Source organism: Toxorhynchites rutilus, chromosome 2 (genome assembly GCF_029784135.1).
Source record: "Toxorhynchites rutilus septentrionalis strain SRP chromosome 2, ASM2978413v1, whole genome shotgun sequence".
Classification (NCBI taxonomy): domain Eukaryota; kingdom Metazoa; phylum Arthropoda; class Insecta; order Diptera; family Culicidae; genus Toxorhynchites; species Toxorhynchites rutilus.
In genome coordinates this window covers 222,871,705-222,889,118 of record NC_073745.1, presented here as the reverse complement: position 1 = coordinate 222,889,118, position 17,414 = coordinate 222,871,705, and the positions used below count along the sequence as shown (strand labels likewise).

General features: G+C 40.3%; 2 protein-coding genes and 1 long non-coding RNA gene across 4 annotated transcripts in view; all 3 read left to right on the top strand.

Annotated features, from left to right (window-relative positions):
- Nucleotides 1–17,414, top strand: part of LOC129768173 (phosphatase and actin regulator 4-like) — a 424,364-nt gene that overhangs the window by 320,629 nt on the left and 86,321 nt on the right. The gene's annotated exons all lie outside the window — the stretch shown is intronic.
- Nucleotides 1–17,414, top strand: part of LOC129768177 (uncharacterized) — a 110,460-nt gene that overhangs the window by 51,815 nt on the left and 41,231 nt on the right. The window lies entirely within an intron of this gene.
- Nucleotides 411–3,303, top strand: LOC129768179 (uncharacterized). The gene is made up of 3 exons (XR_008741646.1): nt 411–1,919; nt 1,995–2,064; nt 2,145–3,303. It is a non-coding gene; the product is annotated as an uncharacterized LOC129768179 (long non-coding RNA).

Here is a 17,414-nt window from a genome sequence, read left to right as displayed (position 1 = left end):
TGATTTTCATTCCATTCCTGTGTTTTCCTTCAGTTGTGGTTTCCAAGAGTTGTCCTAGTCGTTTTGCAGATTCCTTCGTTATTTGTCTCCAATGGTCCCGTTCAATATTCCTCCGTCCTTTTTGTCCTAGTCCCTTTTTGGTCCCGTTCCTGGTCATCCTCGTCCTTCGTCGTTGTTTGGATCGTTTCCTCAGCAACAATCCAGTCCAATCGGTGATGCTGTTCCCCTTGTCGAACCTAATCTGGGAAAGAAAAAGAGAAAAAAAAGCTTAACACCTAAGAATTGGAACGACTCACCATCTTCACTTTCCTTTTCCATCGTTGTCCATATCGCTCACAAGGTTTTTTCTTCATAAACACGGAATCGTCCGTGTGAAACACATAAATTAAAAAAAAAAAAAAAAAAAAAAAAAAAAAAAAAACAAACTTCACTGACCAAACCATCGCTCCGGTTTGTTTACTTCTTAAACACTGTTTAGTTGGCAATAGCTTGAGTGACTTGTGTGAGTGTATTGGGAGAATGAGTGTACATCGCTTGTAAGCGAGGGGTGCGTGAATGTGTGATTGGTTGATTATTTAGTTTTGTTTTGTGATTTTGTTAGGAAAAAGGTCATCTCATCGTTGGAGCATGCCAACGATTGAGAATGGCGAACTTTAAGATTTTTCTTCGGTGGAAGCACGCAATCTTTGGAGTGTCCAAAGTAGCTTCCATATCCGAAGAAATTTCGGGCTAATTTAAGAGGGATATTGTTTTCATTCCTTTTTACTCGGGTAAAGTTCTGTGGTCGGAATGAACAATATTCATCGAGTTATTTTTTCGACGTAGGTCGATAGTACGTTTTTTTTTACATCTCCAGAAATACTTCTATTAATGAGAAGTGGAGGATGTAAGGATTTTAGTTATAGTTTTGGGTAATTTTGAGTATATTTTTTCTTCATTTTGTGTGAATAGGATTGTCAACTAATAGTAGTTCTTGAAGGTCAGATCGATTGATGTATTTTCGAGTTTTTCTTGTTTCTCAGTTCAGTAGTTAGTTAGTTGCTGTAATGCCAGTAATTTTTGATGGGCGTTTAGAGTTAACCTTTTACAGTGGTTCGCATGACATTTCGCTGGAGACCGGAGCTGTAAAGCGTTGATGGTCAGTTACAGACAGATTACCCGATCTGATACTGGAGATAGAGGATGAGTCAATTCAGTTTGACGATGACCACATATGACCCCGAAAATGTTAGTGAACATTCTGCGAAGGGAGACTCTATTTTCGCCTTCGAAAATTTGATTGGTTTATGCCAATCAAATTTTCGAAAATTCAGCAGGGAATGATGTAGCGTGGTACTGGTTTCGACATTTGGAAGCCCCTCGTTTAGTTATTTTGAAGTTCAGATTCTACACCAGCTCACTTGTGTGAATCGGAGCCTCTCTCTTCTTTCAATGTATTGGATGTAAGGCAACGCGAGTGCCGCTCCTCTTTTTAGATTTGAGCAACTTGGCATAATGGGTGCTGGATGTGATTCGACGGCTGTGTTTTAGCCAAGACACCCAAATACCAATACACCCGAAAGACTCATGCTTTCCTTTTTTCATTTTTTTCGTTTGGATATTTCCCCCAAATAGCAGAGTCTTTCGGCGGAGGTTTTCTTGTTCTTGGAACCTCAAAAACCCGGCAAGCGATTCGATTTGAACTGCGCTCGGGAGGTTAAAGGTGATCGCCCGAGAATATTTGAATATGAGACCGATGTAGGGACAAGGGAACTTGGCATGACTTGCGTGATTATTAACTTCGTTAATAATTACGCAGTTCCGGTCCTATTGATTAGTACGCTGATCTGAGGACTAAAAATTATGTTCTTCCATTTCAACGTGGACCGTGGAAGAGGTCGGAGTGGTGTTATTTTCTTGAACCGCGAATTTCACAAAAGGTAGTTGGTGTTTTAATTATCGCGAGTTAGTTGTGCTCATTAGTGTTCTTTTTTTTTTTGTTCAAATTTTGTTAGCTGGATAGTCGATAGATTTAGGCCAAGTTGAAGTTGTACCCTCCCGTGCATCCGTTAAATACATCCGGAGGTAAGAATGGCATTGTGGTTTGGCTCATGTGGCGTAATTTTGAATGGTTCTTGTGTGTGCTTTTCGTGTAACCTCTTTAGGAAGCGCCGCTACTGACCCCACGGAGTCAACGTTGGAATTGACCAAAATCCAGCCAAGGCTCAAACCTTTCCGCCTGGTTCGAAGACTGCGCTGCGCGAACAATACTGGCAGCCGCAACAGGCGTAAACCGGAAGTTAGGACCGCTCATCGCACGCCCAGCTAGGAGTAGAACCCGTCGACGTAGCGAATCACATAAATCCATGGTAGTGAGTACCTTTTTTCCTTATCCATTATTAACATGCGCATGTAGGATAAGTGATATTGAGCAAAACGCTATAAATAGCTACTAACCACGAAAGCCACACAATTCAAAGCCATACACACACAAATAATGCATGCAGTGGAGAGCTCACTCCATATGACTGTGTAATTTCAATCGCTATAAGCGAAGCCATTCATGAATAGCCTAACGGAGTAAATAGCAAGCGCGCCGTCTTCTCAACCTAGATGTGATGAGATCGAGACTTGGGAGGAAAATTAGAGTAGAGTAATGAAATTTGATTAATGTTCTTAGAGTAAATAAATTTTCTATGTTGATGGATGTTCTTTCCTGATTGACTAAATGTTCAATGTAGAAGAGAAGTGTTGATGAAGCTAATTGATTTAAGTGATTGAGAATGTTGTGAGAGATGTTTTGATATTTAATGTAGTGTAAAATAAACTTTTCCGTTCGATTTATATGTTAAGGTCTAAGAAACAAATGTGTATTTACTGGCTCGCGGTGGCCTAAACACCGACGAACCCGTTCACTCTTCTTTTTGTGTTAATTAGGTCACGAGTCAGGGTGGAGACTCCTTTTTTTGTTTACTTCCACTCTCACTCCTACGCTCCGAAGCGAGCTCTGAAGTTGAGGGGAAGATCATTATTAGTAGGTCCAGTGAGGAGACCTCAGCATAAGTGGTAGTCAGTGGGATCGACCCAGACTTCCTTGTGTCTGCATTACGTCTCGTGGACAAACGATATCGCGGGTTCTCCCGAGAGTGCAGGAAAAAAGTCGCGAAGCTAACCGGGTTGGTGAGGAGAAAAGGACAAACCCGCCCTCAGTGGGTGTCTCATTGCCGGGCAAGGAAAATAACACGGCGGTCGGTCTCCCTCACGGGAGTGGCGCTTAAGCCGACCGCTTATCTGCGCAAATTCCCCGGTAGCGACGGGCTCGCGCGCCCCCCCGGCGTCGCGGGTTACATCATAAAGCGGGAATATTTCACCACACCAGCAGCAGCACATATGCATCAGCTGTTTTGTGCTCCTCAAATCAACGATGATACTTAGCAGCTACGTGACGAAAGACACGAGTTATGAATTGGCTGCACTTGTGCTCTCTCTGATTCATTACTTTGAGTAATTCCTAAAAATAAAACCCAATGTTTTGGTAGAAGAAATACCCCAAACGTGTGCACGCCCGTTTGCTGCTATTCCTCCGAGAACTTTCTCCCCATTTAAATGGCGAAAGTCGTGCCAGCAAACACACGCCACTCACCGCTTATTGAAAATTAAACCACTCCTAATAGTCGGCAAGTCATATTCATGCCATGAAACGTCTGGCAAAGCATCCTACTTGCTGCTATCCAATTACCGTTTTCAGTTTGTCAACATGGAGACCGTCGTTCCAATCAAACCGGTACCGTTCCGATTCTGTTTTAATCGAAATGCACGATCCAATGTACGAGGTCGGAAATTTTTGGAAGCAATTTCAGCAATTAAACTGCGCGCCATTTGCCACGCCCGGGCCGAAAGAGGCGGGACATGTGCCACGGTGGTTGGAGGTAGGCAACAAAACAAAATTCCAATTGCGAAACAATTAACCGTAACAGCGGCACGTCCCTAAAGGAGGGCAGCAGCATGGTGGGGCGGTGTGGGCGATAATTTGATTTCAATTTTCCGACCCCCCGCCCTGGAGGAGGTGGTCCGAAAAGTCGGATAATCGAAATCAATGTAAAATCTGCGGGAATAAAACAGAGACAACGCGTGCGGTTGAATGCGACGTTTTGTGGCCAATCATCGGCCTATTAGTGGTGCAAATATCCGCCACGGGACACTTCGGGATTACTGCTGGGGACCAATTAAAATTATCGATTTGTGTGCTCCGGGACGCGAGATGTGGAGTGTTGGAGAGACACTTCCCAGCAAAATCCGAAGTGTAAATAAATTGTGGCTTTGTAATTACTCCAATTGTAATGAAATCGAATGACACTTGAGTGTGTATGTGTGTGGGAGGGTCCGTTGGAGATGTCTGGATTATTGAAATGCGTTTAATTATTATCGTTCAGTGGTTGGAACTTGTTGTGGTAAATTGTGCTGCCACTCAATTAGGATGGATATTTTTTTTTTAGGATGGAAAAAGGGTGGTAAATTTTCGGAACCTGATTCCTAAAGATTGCAAATGTTCGCTTGATTGCGGTACAAATCTAAAATGACACACAAATGTCAGCAAAATATCGTAATAAAATACGAAACAAATTGTTTCCAATATTGGAGCCGTCCGCTGTTCCTTTTTCCATTTCGCCCACATCCCGTTAATTCCGAGACTCAAACAACCATCAACAAACCAAAGCACTGGACATAAAAGCGCACCACTCCTCGGCTCCCTGAAACTCAAATAAACTATAAACAAAAAACCAAACAGTAGAATTTTGCTCCCTCCTGAAATAAGCTCGAAATAATTTAACGTCCTCAAAGCGATACCAACCCACGCAATAACCAAAACCCCCGTCCCGTCGGGAAATACGATGTTGACATTGAAAATTAGAAACAATGACCGTGCTTCCCCACCAATCTCCTTCACCCACACACTCCTTTGACCCGATCGAGGTCGTTTCCGCAAATAATCCACTGCTGCAGCGCACACACACACCGACTCTCAGGTGTGTTCGTGACAATGATGGACATGTTCAATCTCGGGGCTTCCGAAAATTCTCTACATGCGACATGCTAAAGGAGAGGGAGATTTTCTGGCATAGCACACTCTGGTAAGCACCCTGGAAAATCATGCCCAAACGCGAAGGTTGTGGCGGCATTGTGTACAGCGTCCGGTGAATACGACGAGATTGTAAAGAGCCCCCATTTCAAATGTTCTTGCAAGCTTTTTTAGAATCCATCCTCGGCCCGGTCTCTCAAGCTATCCCTTGGAGCAGCAGCGATCACGTGGTCTAGCGCCCGTGTGATTATTGCACAAATAGGTCAGCAAACCCGGTGGCCACGGTGGTGGTGCTGATGTACACCGTGGTTGCCTAAATGGATGAGCTCTATGCGAGATACGGAATTGGAGTTGTCATCTACGTGACCCTGAAAGGGTGATCCTAATGACAGGATTTTTGATGTGCATTCCAATTATGCGGCGCGTCAGTTCATCAGCTTTTCTTATATATAAAACAAAGACCCATACGTATAACTCATTATCACATGAGCACGGATCGTCGGAGAAAATAAGAGAATTAAAAAAAAAACTCGAATACACATATGATGAAAATTGATTTCAACACATGCTACACACTTTTTCTGCAGTGTTGTTCAATTCGAGTACATTTCTTCATTTGAATTAACGTTGACGACAATGAGCTTCGTGTTTCATTTTTTTGAAAATAATGATGGATTTTCAGGTGGCATAAGTACATTTTATATACTTTGCTGTATGCGTAAGTATGAAAAAATAATTTCGGGTTGAAACTAAAACACCACTTTTTGGAAGTTACTATCTTATATATTTTTAAGTAATATTTATTAACAGTGCATTAAAAATGTTATTTTTCCTAAATAGTTCAAATAGTTCCTAGTTATGTAGTCCAAGTTTATTAAGAGTATGTATTAGTATCATCAAGCAGATGAGTAAATTGAGGCTTATGTAATATATTTTATGCTAATGACATAGGTTTTTCTTTGCAACAAACATTTCAGTGGTACTGATTGCGGTACAGATTTTTTAAAGAAAAACTATGGATGGGTTATACCTGATATAACCGCAAGGTTGACGTAGGACTGCCGTTGGCTTAGTAATCATTTGTATTTTTTCAATTAGCAATAATCGCACTTCGAATGTTCCTCATTGGGTACGATATCGCCGCTACGACAACGAGTACAAAAGTACCCGCTGCTTGTATCTATTTTGCAATGCCGATTTCCCTTGGCTCCATAGTTTTGAGGTCTGTGTTAGGGAAACATTCAGATTTGTAAAAGCGCAAACGAGTACAAAAGTACCAGTAGCTTGCATCTATTTTGCAAAGCCGATTTCCCCAGGATCCATGGTTTTGAAGTTTGTTTAAGGGAAACATTCCGTTTCGCAAAAGCGCAAACGAGTACGAAAGTATCCGCTGATTGCACCTACTTTGCAATGCCAGCTTCCCCTGGCTCCATGGTTTCGAAGTCTGTGTTAGGGAAACATTCCAATTTGCAAAAGCACAAACGAGTACAAAGGTACTCGCTGCTTGCATCTATTTTGCAATGCCGATTTCCTCAGGCTCCATGGTTTTGAAGTCTGTGTTAGAAAAACATCCATTCATTCCTACGATGGTACCTCAATCGCTGTTCAATTATAACTGAGTGGATTTCCGAGCGGCACTCGCGTATATACCTATTGGTGTGATTTCAATAGCCTGTTTTGAAAGCAATTTTAAGGTTATTGAAACAAGTTTTTGGATGAAAAAGTAACAAGCATATAACGCGTAGACATTTTATCTTTCGAATGGAGTGTTTATCATACCATTTCGTTCAGTTGTGTAGGAACTATTAACGCTCGAAATCTCGGTCTCGGGTGTAACGCTTTCGTTTTCGAAACTTTGATTTTACACCCCGGTATAGAAATGAAAGACGTAGTCCTACGTCAAAAGTACGAATGAGAAAGGTTTTCTACCATTCCAGTACAGATGAAAACGTGGCAACACTGCTCATAAGCCGTTGTAAATCGCTAAGCTCTAAATCTCTTTCGAATATTTGAGAATTCGCGGCTCGATGAGTCTTCGGAACAAATAATCGGTTATTTCCCTGGTGTCCGCTCCGTCGCCGGATGTTAAAATGTGCGAAAAATTTGAAAACTCGCGATGTGATGTGTCACGAATTTCTAAGTATTCGCAATGGGAAGAGTCAAGAATTATTTCGTCGGTCCTTTTCACCGTAGTGATGTTTTCCCGGTCTTCAGATTGCCTATTGATATTCTCCGCATTCGCGTATTGAAGAGAGAGAGAGAGAGAAAGAAAAATTAAAAAAAGAAAAGAAGAGAGAGAAAAACGTGAGTGATAGAGAGAGAAAAAAGAGAAAAAAGAGAGGGAGATAGAGAGAGAGAGGACGATAGAGGAAGAGAAGGAGATATAGGAAGAGAGAAAGAGAAATATAGAGCTAGAGAAGAGAGAGAGAGAGAAATAAAGAGCTAGAAAAGAGAGAGAAATATAGAGCTAGAAAAGAGAGACACAGAGAGAAATATGGAGCTAGAGAAGAGAGAGAGAGAGAGAGAGAGAAATATGGAGCTAGAGAAAAGAGAGAGAGAAATATAGAGCTAGAGAAGAGAGAGAGAGAGAGAGAGAGAGAAATATAGAGCTAGAGAAGAGAGAGAGAAATATAGAGCTAGAGAAGAGAGACAGAAATATAGTGAAAGAGAAATATAGAGCGAGAGAAATATAGAGCGAGAGAAATATAGTGCGAGAGAAACATAGAGCGAGCTTAGTGTTACATCTTTTGCATCTTTTCCCGTTTTATTTGCAGTTCTCTGTTTGAAAAATAGTCCAATCGTCGGAAAGCGATGATAAATTATTTCCAATGTGATAAGAAGGATAAACAAACAGTTCGAACAAGCCGAGCAAGGATTCTCGGGCAACCTTCCACCGGGGTAAACGAACAGGGAAAAAACGGAGGAGATGGGGTTTGTGTGCTCGTCACGCTCTAACTCGTACCACAAATATTTACTCTGATGCCTATAGGCGTGTACTTCACTTCACTTTTCCAAAAATCCATTGCTCCCTTTCTCCACTCAACAACTCTCAGCCAAATTGCAGAAATTTGCCAACCCGATTCGTAGAAGCCACCACGACGACGGCAGCAGCGCGTCACATAAGAGATTGAGTTTTCCCGCTGAAGTGGGCTCTTGTTTAGTCAAATTTACGACGGCTATGTTGGGTTGTTGTGGTTTGGGCGGTGGTTGGGTTTCCTGACGTCGCCCCTCTATCTGAGAAAATCTTCCGCAAAACTTGTGGTTTCCTGTGTGTTCGAGCGGAAAAAAAATGACAATTCATAGTGGCGGGGAAAAAAAGTTTTAATGATGATTACGCGAGTGCGGAAGAGCGAGATATAGAGGCAGAACGAGATTGTGATTTAATTTCCCTTTTGACCGGGTAGCAGTTTTTTCACCCACCCCAACCACCATCAATGTATCCACCGTTTTTCAGGGATACAGAACCGACTAGCTTAGCGCACAGGATCACGTGGGAAGTCTACGGACCAAGGCCACTACTCTCCGAATGGAGTCCGATGAAATTCCTGGATAAATGAGCGGAAAAAGCACGTTTTGTGGAATATGAGCTTGTGTTCGGTTGGGGTGCAGGAAATAGAAAGAAATAAAAATGACAGTAAAATATCCTCCACTATTAGTAGTAGTAGCTTTTTTCCATTTCGCTGTTATTCAAGATATGCTGTTTTATGACTTCCCCGCTTCGAAACTTTGTGCACTAGAGCTGAGCTTGATCCATTGGGCATAATTTATCAACATCTATGTGCAAAATAATCAGACGGTTGCGGGGAAATAAAAGAGTTGGCGAAATAGTGATATGAATACATATATGTAAAAAAGTGTTAGGATGGCGTTACCCTATTAATTTTTCTGTGTATTGCTTTACTAAAACGAATACTAGTTTAAGGAAAGGAGTTGAAGCTTTGAAATCAATCTGAAAGATTTCGATGTCATCTCGCATCGAATAAATTCCTTTTAATGAATTAGTTCTGTACCTCAATAGTTACATTACGTAACTGCACCGGAAAAAAGTCTTCATTAGATGTTTGATCTGGCGAGAAATACAGCGTTCTTCCGCCCCCTTTCAAATTCAATTTGGAAGTTCTGATAGCTATCATCATCATCATCATCATCCCATTCAGATCTTCCACTAAGAACAGAGAAAAAAAAACTTCTGCCCGGATTCTCTTGAAGCCGGGAAACGCGCGGAAGTACACTGTGCTGTAATATTGGGAAAAAAAATCGCTTTGATTTCCAAATGGAGCCCCTCAAATGAACGAACGACCGTATCCCGTTTGATGTGAAAAATAACGGTCCGATTCAAGGTTCGCATTTATGGAGATTTACTGTTCGAGCGATTTCAATTTTTTAAAAACAATTTTTTCTTTCTATTAATTTAGGGAGTGGATATATTGATGGAATGAAAATTGCGACCGTCACATTGCAACTTCGTATTTCGATATAAAATTTTAGTCATATATAGTTTTTCATGTACAATCGCTTGTAGATTCCATTTTTTTTTGTTACTTTTCTTAAGTGGTTAAGATTTCACAAAGTATTGAAATTTAATAAATTTTCAAAAATTGATATCTCTATTTTAGTGACGTCAAACTTTGTTAAATTAGAAGGGTTTTCCAATGAAAATATACAAAACATACCGAAATAGGGGGAGTTTGTTTTGAGATAAAAAAGTTTAAATTATTAAATTCAATTTCTGAGCACTATTTTTTAACTTATTTTTTAACTATTAAAATATCATTTTATTAAACAATTCATTGATTTTCGAACAACTTTGTTAAACATCATATTTTAATCGGCATCTGAGTTTTGAGTTGAGACTTTTTGAAAGAAGGATTTTGAATATATTCTTTTAAAAAAGTCACAGGAGGGTTGTGTCCGAGACACGACCGCATAATTGACGTAGGATTCTGTTAGGTTATCTGTTGATTTTGGATAATTACATCGGTAAACTCTTTGATAATGATTAGGTGAACCTGAAAAGGGCCGTTTTGTTTGGTTGTTGGGTATTTGTTCATTCCACCAGTGCTTAACGGGTGATGATGACAGAAGGATGATAAACAGTCGTTGGATGGGGCGTATCAGATAAAGGATACCGAAGTGGAACGAGCTATGATGAGAACCGCCCTCTATAATCCTAGACGAGATGCCTCTTGTGATATGTATTGATGAAATAAAGAAAAAAAAATCACTTATGTAATATAAGATAATTATTAATACCGAACACAATTATCAATTTTTCTGATCAGTAATATTAAAGTAACATGTTCTTTAATATAGCGAAAATATATTTGAAATGGGAAAGGTAATTTTCTTTTATAATTTTTACTTTCTGATTGTTTATTCAACCCAATGCGAATTTTAATTGGACTAACAATACCTAATACTATATGTACTATATGTAGTGAGACTCTATGTTGTACGGGAAAGGGTTAACACAACGGCTATCATATACAAGTTTACACCTACCCTTGTGCTAAATTTTTCACAATATACGATCGGACATTGATATGGAGTTTCACGAAGCAACCAACATTAAAGTTCCAAATTTAAATTTTATTTGCTAGAATTATTCGTATCACTCTTCTTACTTGCAATATAAAAATGCCCCCGACTTTCATGTATTTGAAATGCCGATTTCCATCAGGCAGCTTGGTTTTGATGTCTCTGTTTGGGAACACATCTCGGCGGGAGCAAAAGCTCCCGCTACTTTCATGTATTTGCAATGCCGATTTCCCCTAGGCAGCTTGGTTTTAATGTCTCTGTTAGGGAACCGCCGCATGTGTCGTCAATTTCGACCAATCAAAAGTGGGTATTTCCGTTAGGATAGGGGTTGAGATTTTTCAATTGTTTGATAGTTAGTTTAATGATATATATTATTTTATTCAATATAAAAAATTGTTATGGAGTGCCGAAATCGATTGACGCAAAAATTTCATCAATCCATCATGAAATGACTGAGCAATGAGCGTTTGAAATTGGACAATTTTCGCGATGTGCTCGATTCTCGATTTTCAATTTGGACCCCAATATGTTCCCGAAAGACGTAATCCTACGTCAAAATAAATCCGAATTTAAATTGGTAATATGAAAATTGACCATGCCATCATATGTATCTAGTTTCAATAAAATCGAAGAGAGTCGCATAAAAACTTGCTGTTTTTCAGAAGGTTTGGTAGAAATTTACGCGGTTTTTTAGAGCGAATTTTGGAATTTACGCGTAAGTAGTGACTCCAGTGTTTTGTGCTTATTTTTTTGACTTTTCAAGAAATAAGTTTGTATTGTAACACCGATTAGTAACTGAAAAATAAAAGGAGAAAGAGATATCATGATTGTAGCATGGAGGCGATCTGGCGTAGTGGTAACATCCATGCCTCTCACGCTAAAGGTCACGAGTTCAATTCTCACTCCCGACATTCTTCCAAAAATGGAAGTAAAAGTGACGAACCAGCCAAATGAGTTGAAAGTCACTGTAATACAGATAAAAAAAAATGATTGTAGCATGCAAAAAAAAATCAGTTAATCAATTGTTAGAATATGGGTTGCATTTTAAACTAATGATTCACTGTTTGTTAGATTTTTACACGGATTTTTAAATCTACGCAGTTTATTTTTACGCGAATTTTGGAATTTGCGCAGTTCAAACTGTTCATAGGACAGGTAGACAATCTCAGGAATTTTTTTTTCTGTTATTTTACATTTCTAACATAGATGAGGAATTGTCGAAGGTAATTTGTAATTTGTAAAATATTATCCCGAGTATTCTAATTTTCTTATCTGTTTGGGTGAAACTTCTCCACACTCTCCACGTAAAAAGCGAATCCGGAGCGGATTTAGTTGGATGGAAAAATTAACTCTTCATGGAATTGTTTGTGGATTTGAAAAGAACCTTTGGTGTTGTCGGTGTTGTTGGATTATAGCTATGATGCTGTTGATGGTGCTGAAAGTTGATAACTTTTACGCTCTATTTCTTCCCACTTTGTTTTGGTTTCTTTAATTAGAAAACTAAACCTAAACTTTCATCTCCCGGCTTTAAGAAAGGCCATTTGAGCACCCTCGCCGATGTATAACTGTTGAATCATGAATTATGTTTTGTCATGTGAGAGAGTGTTTGATTTAATGATCTTTGAGATTTTGTAGTCCATTTGTTTCCAGCCTTAAAAACGTCAATTTTCGCAAACTTTTTCTAAATTCATGGCCTTGAAAAAAGCAATTTTGGATACCCTCATCGCCGGCTGGATGGCTGATGAAACGGTGATGATGTATCGTCTATGACGGTTTCGTTAGGCTGCTTCATTTAGTAGTCCGGGTTAGGGAAACACATTTCGGTCTGTACAAAACCACGCAGGTACAAGAGTATATGCAGCATGCACCTAATGATGTTTTGACGTATCCACATATTGTCCTACCAAAATTATGCCTGTGACAGGAACTGCATTGCGTCATCATCAGCTTATTAATGGGATTTCGATCTGACAAAATCTTTAAAAAGTGCTCCTTTTTCGGTACACAAAAATAAAAGATTGATATCGCATAAATTACTAAGTTTATAAGTTTTCTCCTCCTGATTGTTTCGGAACGCATCTTGTAGTGCAGTGCAGGCAGTGAATGGAAATCGGAACGCGATGCTAACGTCACCCTTCCACGAAAGGGCACTTCGGTTCAGCTCCTTATTTCCTTCCAACCAAAAAACATTTTCCGAGAACAGCTGCTTTCCGTTATGCCCGCAGGTCACAGGCCAATCGTTGCGAATGCGCCATTGTACTTCCAATTAACAATAAGATTCTCAATTTCCAATCTCCGTCTGTTTGGCCCAGCAGCACTCGGGTCCTTGTAGCTAGCAACACAATGCCTTTTCTGACTGCCTTCCGATGTAAAATGCATCCGGAAGTTGAGAAATAAGTGTCAGTTTGGGGCACAGAAGGCGAAGACGAAGTAGATGCAGCAGAAACGGAAGGCACGTGAATCGCAAATCGAATATTCACTTGCAGAAGTTCAGAGCCGCTTCCACCACTGCTTGCGAAAAAAATGTTCAATTCATCTGGTTTTATTTAGAAATCGTTGAAGCGTCGAGAACCAACGCGACGGATGTGTGGAGGAGTGGGAAAAGTTTCTATTTTCCCAGTTCGTGAACCATGTATATATGCATAGGAAGACATGCACACGAACCGGAATCGGTGGAATGGGAAAGCGTCGCTCTAGCGCTTTCAAGAACCTTATTGTTCGCCGGATCCCGAGCAGTTCCTCCTCGGGACTCGATCCGAATCCCGTGTGGCTCCCGCTTTCCTCAAACGGAAGAAAGGAATCGGGAATTTGAAATTAATTTTATTTCGTTATAATTAAATAGCATAAATCATTGTAATTGTTTCTGACAGACGAAGGCTGGAGGGGGCCGTGGAGTGGAAGACATTCCGTTCCGCGGAGCGAGGCGGGAAATGGCATTTCGATCAGGGCTATTGTGGAATAGTACCGATAAAACAAGGTAGCTCGCTCTAAGCAAATTAGGGCGGATGTTGGGAATGAAAAACTGTCGGAAGTTCAAATTACTTCCAACTTAGGTTTGACAGGTCATGTAGCAACCATGGAAAACAAACTAAACCAGTGATTTTCACTTTTACTATCCATCTTCCGATAGTTTTTATTATAAACAAAGTTGAGGGAACCTCAATGTTGTATTTGGGCGTTACTCTCCCTTTGTATCTTCGAGGGGATAGTTCTAAAGTGAACATGATTGTTTACTTTTACGTAATCAACAATTATCAAGTATAACGATGTAGAGTTCATGTGATTCGAAGCAGCTGGATTCTGAATCACTGTCTGATGATCATGAAACTCATAAAACAGAATTCTTTCCTTCCTGTCTGAAACTAGAGTGACGTAGAATCTGAGCTCAAGATCAAAAAAGAGCGCAGCTGTATTTCATCGGTCGTTCGTGAAAAAATAGAGATACTCTGATTATGTAAATTAAACAAGCAAAGAGTGTTCATGAAAAAAAAACTCAAACGGAATGTGAGTTACCGCACGGTAAAGAGTGAGTGCTCTCAGCAGCATCTTCAAGTGCGCTTGCGTTCTGAGACCTTGAATCCTTCCAATCTTCCATCCCACCGTACCATGCCATCGGTTACAGCAGATCACGGGATACGTATGATAAACAAAATACCAAATGCTGGAAGAGCAATTGCCACCAACACACGCTACCAGACGGGAGCACAGATTTGTCTCTTGCACCATCACACGCATATCGAGAGATGCTACCGGAATAAATCTCTACGAAAAGGATGAGTTTTCCCCCTCGAGAACGGCTCGATTGAAATGGGGAGAGAAACTGCAACAAAAAACACACACCCACATACACACGCATCGAATGGTAATCACTTTTCAAGTTCAAGCCCATGAATATCGGAAAAATGCCAGCCCTGGCCTAGCTTAACCATATCAAAGCTGTATCATCCTCCCCGTTATCCGTAGGATGTGGTTGAAGTGACAGTTTTTTTGTTCTCATCTTCAGCTGTTCGTGTGTCCCCGCGGTGTTCCTGTTTTTTGCCGGATAACTGTTGGGAATGCTACTGCTGCTGCTGCTGTCGATGGTGTGTATTTGGAACGGGTTTCAGGATTCGGCGCATCCAGAACGCTCATGATTTTTATGGGATACCTTTTATTTCACTGTGGCACTGAATTTCAAGTGAACAGAATGGGACAAGCAAAAGAGGCAAGCATTTTTTGTTGAAATATTATGATGTGTATTCAGCGATGATGATCGTTATTTCTATCACCAGCTGTTGCACCAGGAAAGAAAACACACCATGAGTCTCTACCATCGAATGAAAAAAATTTTCGCGGGTATGGTGAATAAACAATTTGAACGCTTAGAACGCTAAAATTGCTTCAACTTGGAAAACTTTTATTTCGTAGTGCGAACGTGAGCAATAGAGTTTTGCAGAAGGATTTCTTGCGCCATTTCGATTGGCAAAACGAGGAAGATGAAGTGACATTAACACTATTGTTTTTAGTATTTCATAGAAAAACACCTTTCATAGAAGACGAATGTCATGTCAACTCGACTATCCATTGGTGTTTGAAGACATTGACCGTTGGGGTAATTTTGAAAAATTTGAAATCTCAAAAAAATCTAAAAATTTCTCTCTCGCAAAAATCGTATGGATTAACAACACTTATCATGATGTAATTGGAAAACATATAGGAACTAAATTTTCCGATTTTTCCTACCTTCCTTCAGAATATCCAAAAATTTTCTGATTATTCTCTCCGCTATATTGATCTACGGGAAGAGACGAATACAACAAAATAAAGACGGCTTAAAGCGGACCATTTTTTTTCCTCGTGTTTTTTTTCTTAGCAACATATTTGGCCTTCCATTTTTATTTATATTTTTTTTTATCCCATTTATTTATTTAAGGCTCATTAGCATTTTAGCTGTAACAGAGCCGAATTTTAATCGTGTACATGTCACATGGTTATCATATCTATAATTAGCACATTACACAGTTGCCATTCGCCAGTATTCCTTCTATACCATTACATATGGTACATTCACACAGTAGCCATTTAGGCGTAAGGGTATTCTTTCTGTTCTTCCATTATCCAGTTGGACCACCGGACAGCGGAGACAGTTGTTTGATCATTGTTGAGTTATTTATAGAAAAGTAGCCCGATGTGTCTGGCAGAGCAGAGCAGTTGTATGGATGAATCGATCTTATTTCGACCGTGGATCGATCTCCATCGCTGATGATTGTTGCGTGGACGTAGCTATTCTGTAACAACACAAAGATGGTCAATGAGGGCCCTGAGTTTTGAACTCACGATCGATCGCTTACTAAGCGAACGCGCAACCAATGTGGCTACGGAGACCCCCTTTTATTTATATTGATAAAAATGAAATAAAAATTGGAATACACTGTGACAATAAGCTATTAAATTGTAAAAATAGACATACCGAAATAGAAAAAAATTCTAGTACAACACGAAAAATTCATTCGATACACAGTTTTTCATAAAAAAAAATAGGTTTCTAAGAATACAACCTAACGAAACAATCTAACACGTTTGAGCAATTCCAAATGAAATCGACAAATGACAAAACATGAGTATTTTTTTTTTTTTTTTTTTTATCCAAAATATATATTTTTATTAAGGCTCATATGGCGTCAACCTGACGGGGCCGGGAGTTCAATATTTCGACAATGTTTGCCCTATAACTATGTTAGTAATATGTAACCGATTACTCGCGGTTGGCTCGAGGTTAGTATTACAAGTGTTTTCGTAATTGTGATGTTGCTGTCTTCAATGATCTGTACCTGTGCCCGACACGGGATACTTCCTATTGGGATGCAGCTGACCATTAATCAGCAACGCCCCCCTAGTCTGTACCCCATATCTAGCGTGGTGCGTCTTCTCGAGGAATCCAGGATAGAAGGGTCACTAGCCGGCGCAATCATCAGCTCGTGTAGAGTTGTCATGAGCGGTACAACCTTTGGCTTTTGTTGAATCATCAGTGGATTGCACAACCTTTGGCCCGTGTATCTGTAAAGAGTGTGTGTATGTATTGCCGCGACTAAGTAAAAGTTTATAGATCGAATAGGAGGGATACGAAACAGGGACACAACGAAGGAAAAATCATTAAACGTTGACATCGGCGTTCCTGAGGAACAGGTATAGATGAAGCAGAAGATCAGGATCACGGCTACCTAAGATATCCCGGACGGGGATATCCGAATGTCTGCCTTTTGCTCTCAGTGCTCTAGAGAGCTGAGAGCGAGCAGCATGGAACCGGATACACGACCAGACAATATGCTCGATGTCGTGGTAGCCATCGCCACAATCACAAAGATTGTTTGCTGCGAGCCCAATTCGATAGAGATGCGCGTTTAGGTTGTAGTGATTGGACATAAGCCGAGATATCACGCGAATGAAATCACGACCGACATTCAATCCCTTAAACCAAGCTTTCGTCGAAACCTTAGGGATAATCGTGTGTAACCAACGACCGAACTCATCTTCACTCCACATGCGCTGCCAACTAACGAGTGTGTCCTGACGAGGAATGTGAAAAAATTCGTTATAAGTAATTTGCCTTTCAAAAAGTGTGCCTTCTGAAGCGCCCACCTTAGCTAGCGAGTCCGCTTTCTCATTCCCCGGAATCGAGCAATGAGAGGGAACCCATGCTAAGGTAATCTTGAATAATTTTTCGACCAAAACACTCAATAGATGTCTTATTCTTGTTAGGAAATAAGATGAGCGTTTATCAACTTTCATTGAGCGGATTGCCTCTATTGAGCTGAGACTGTCTGAAAAAATAAAATAG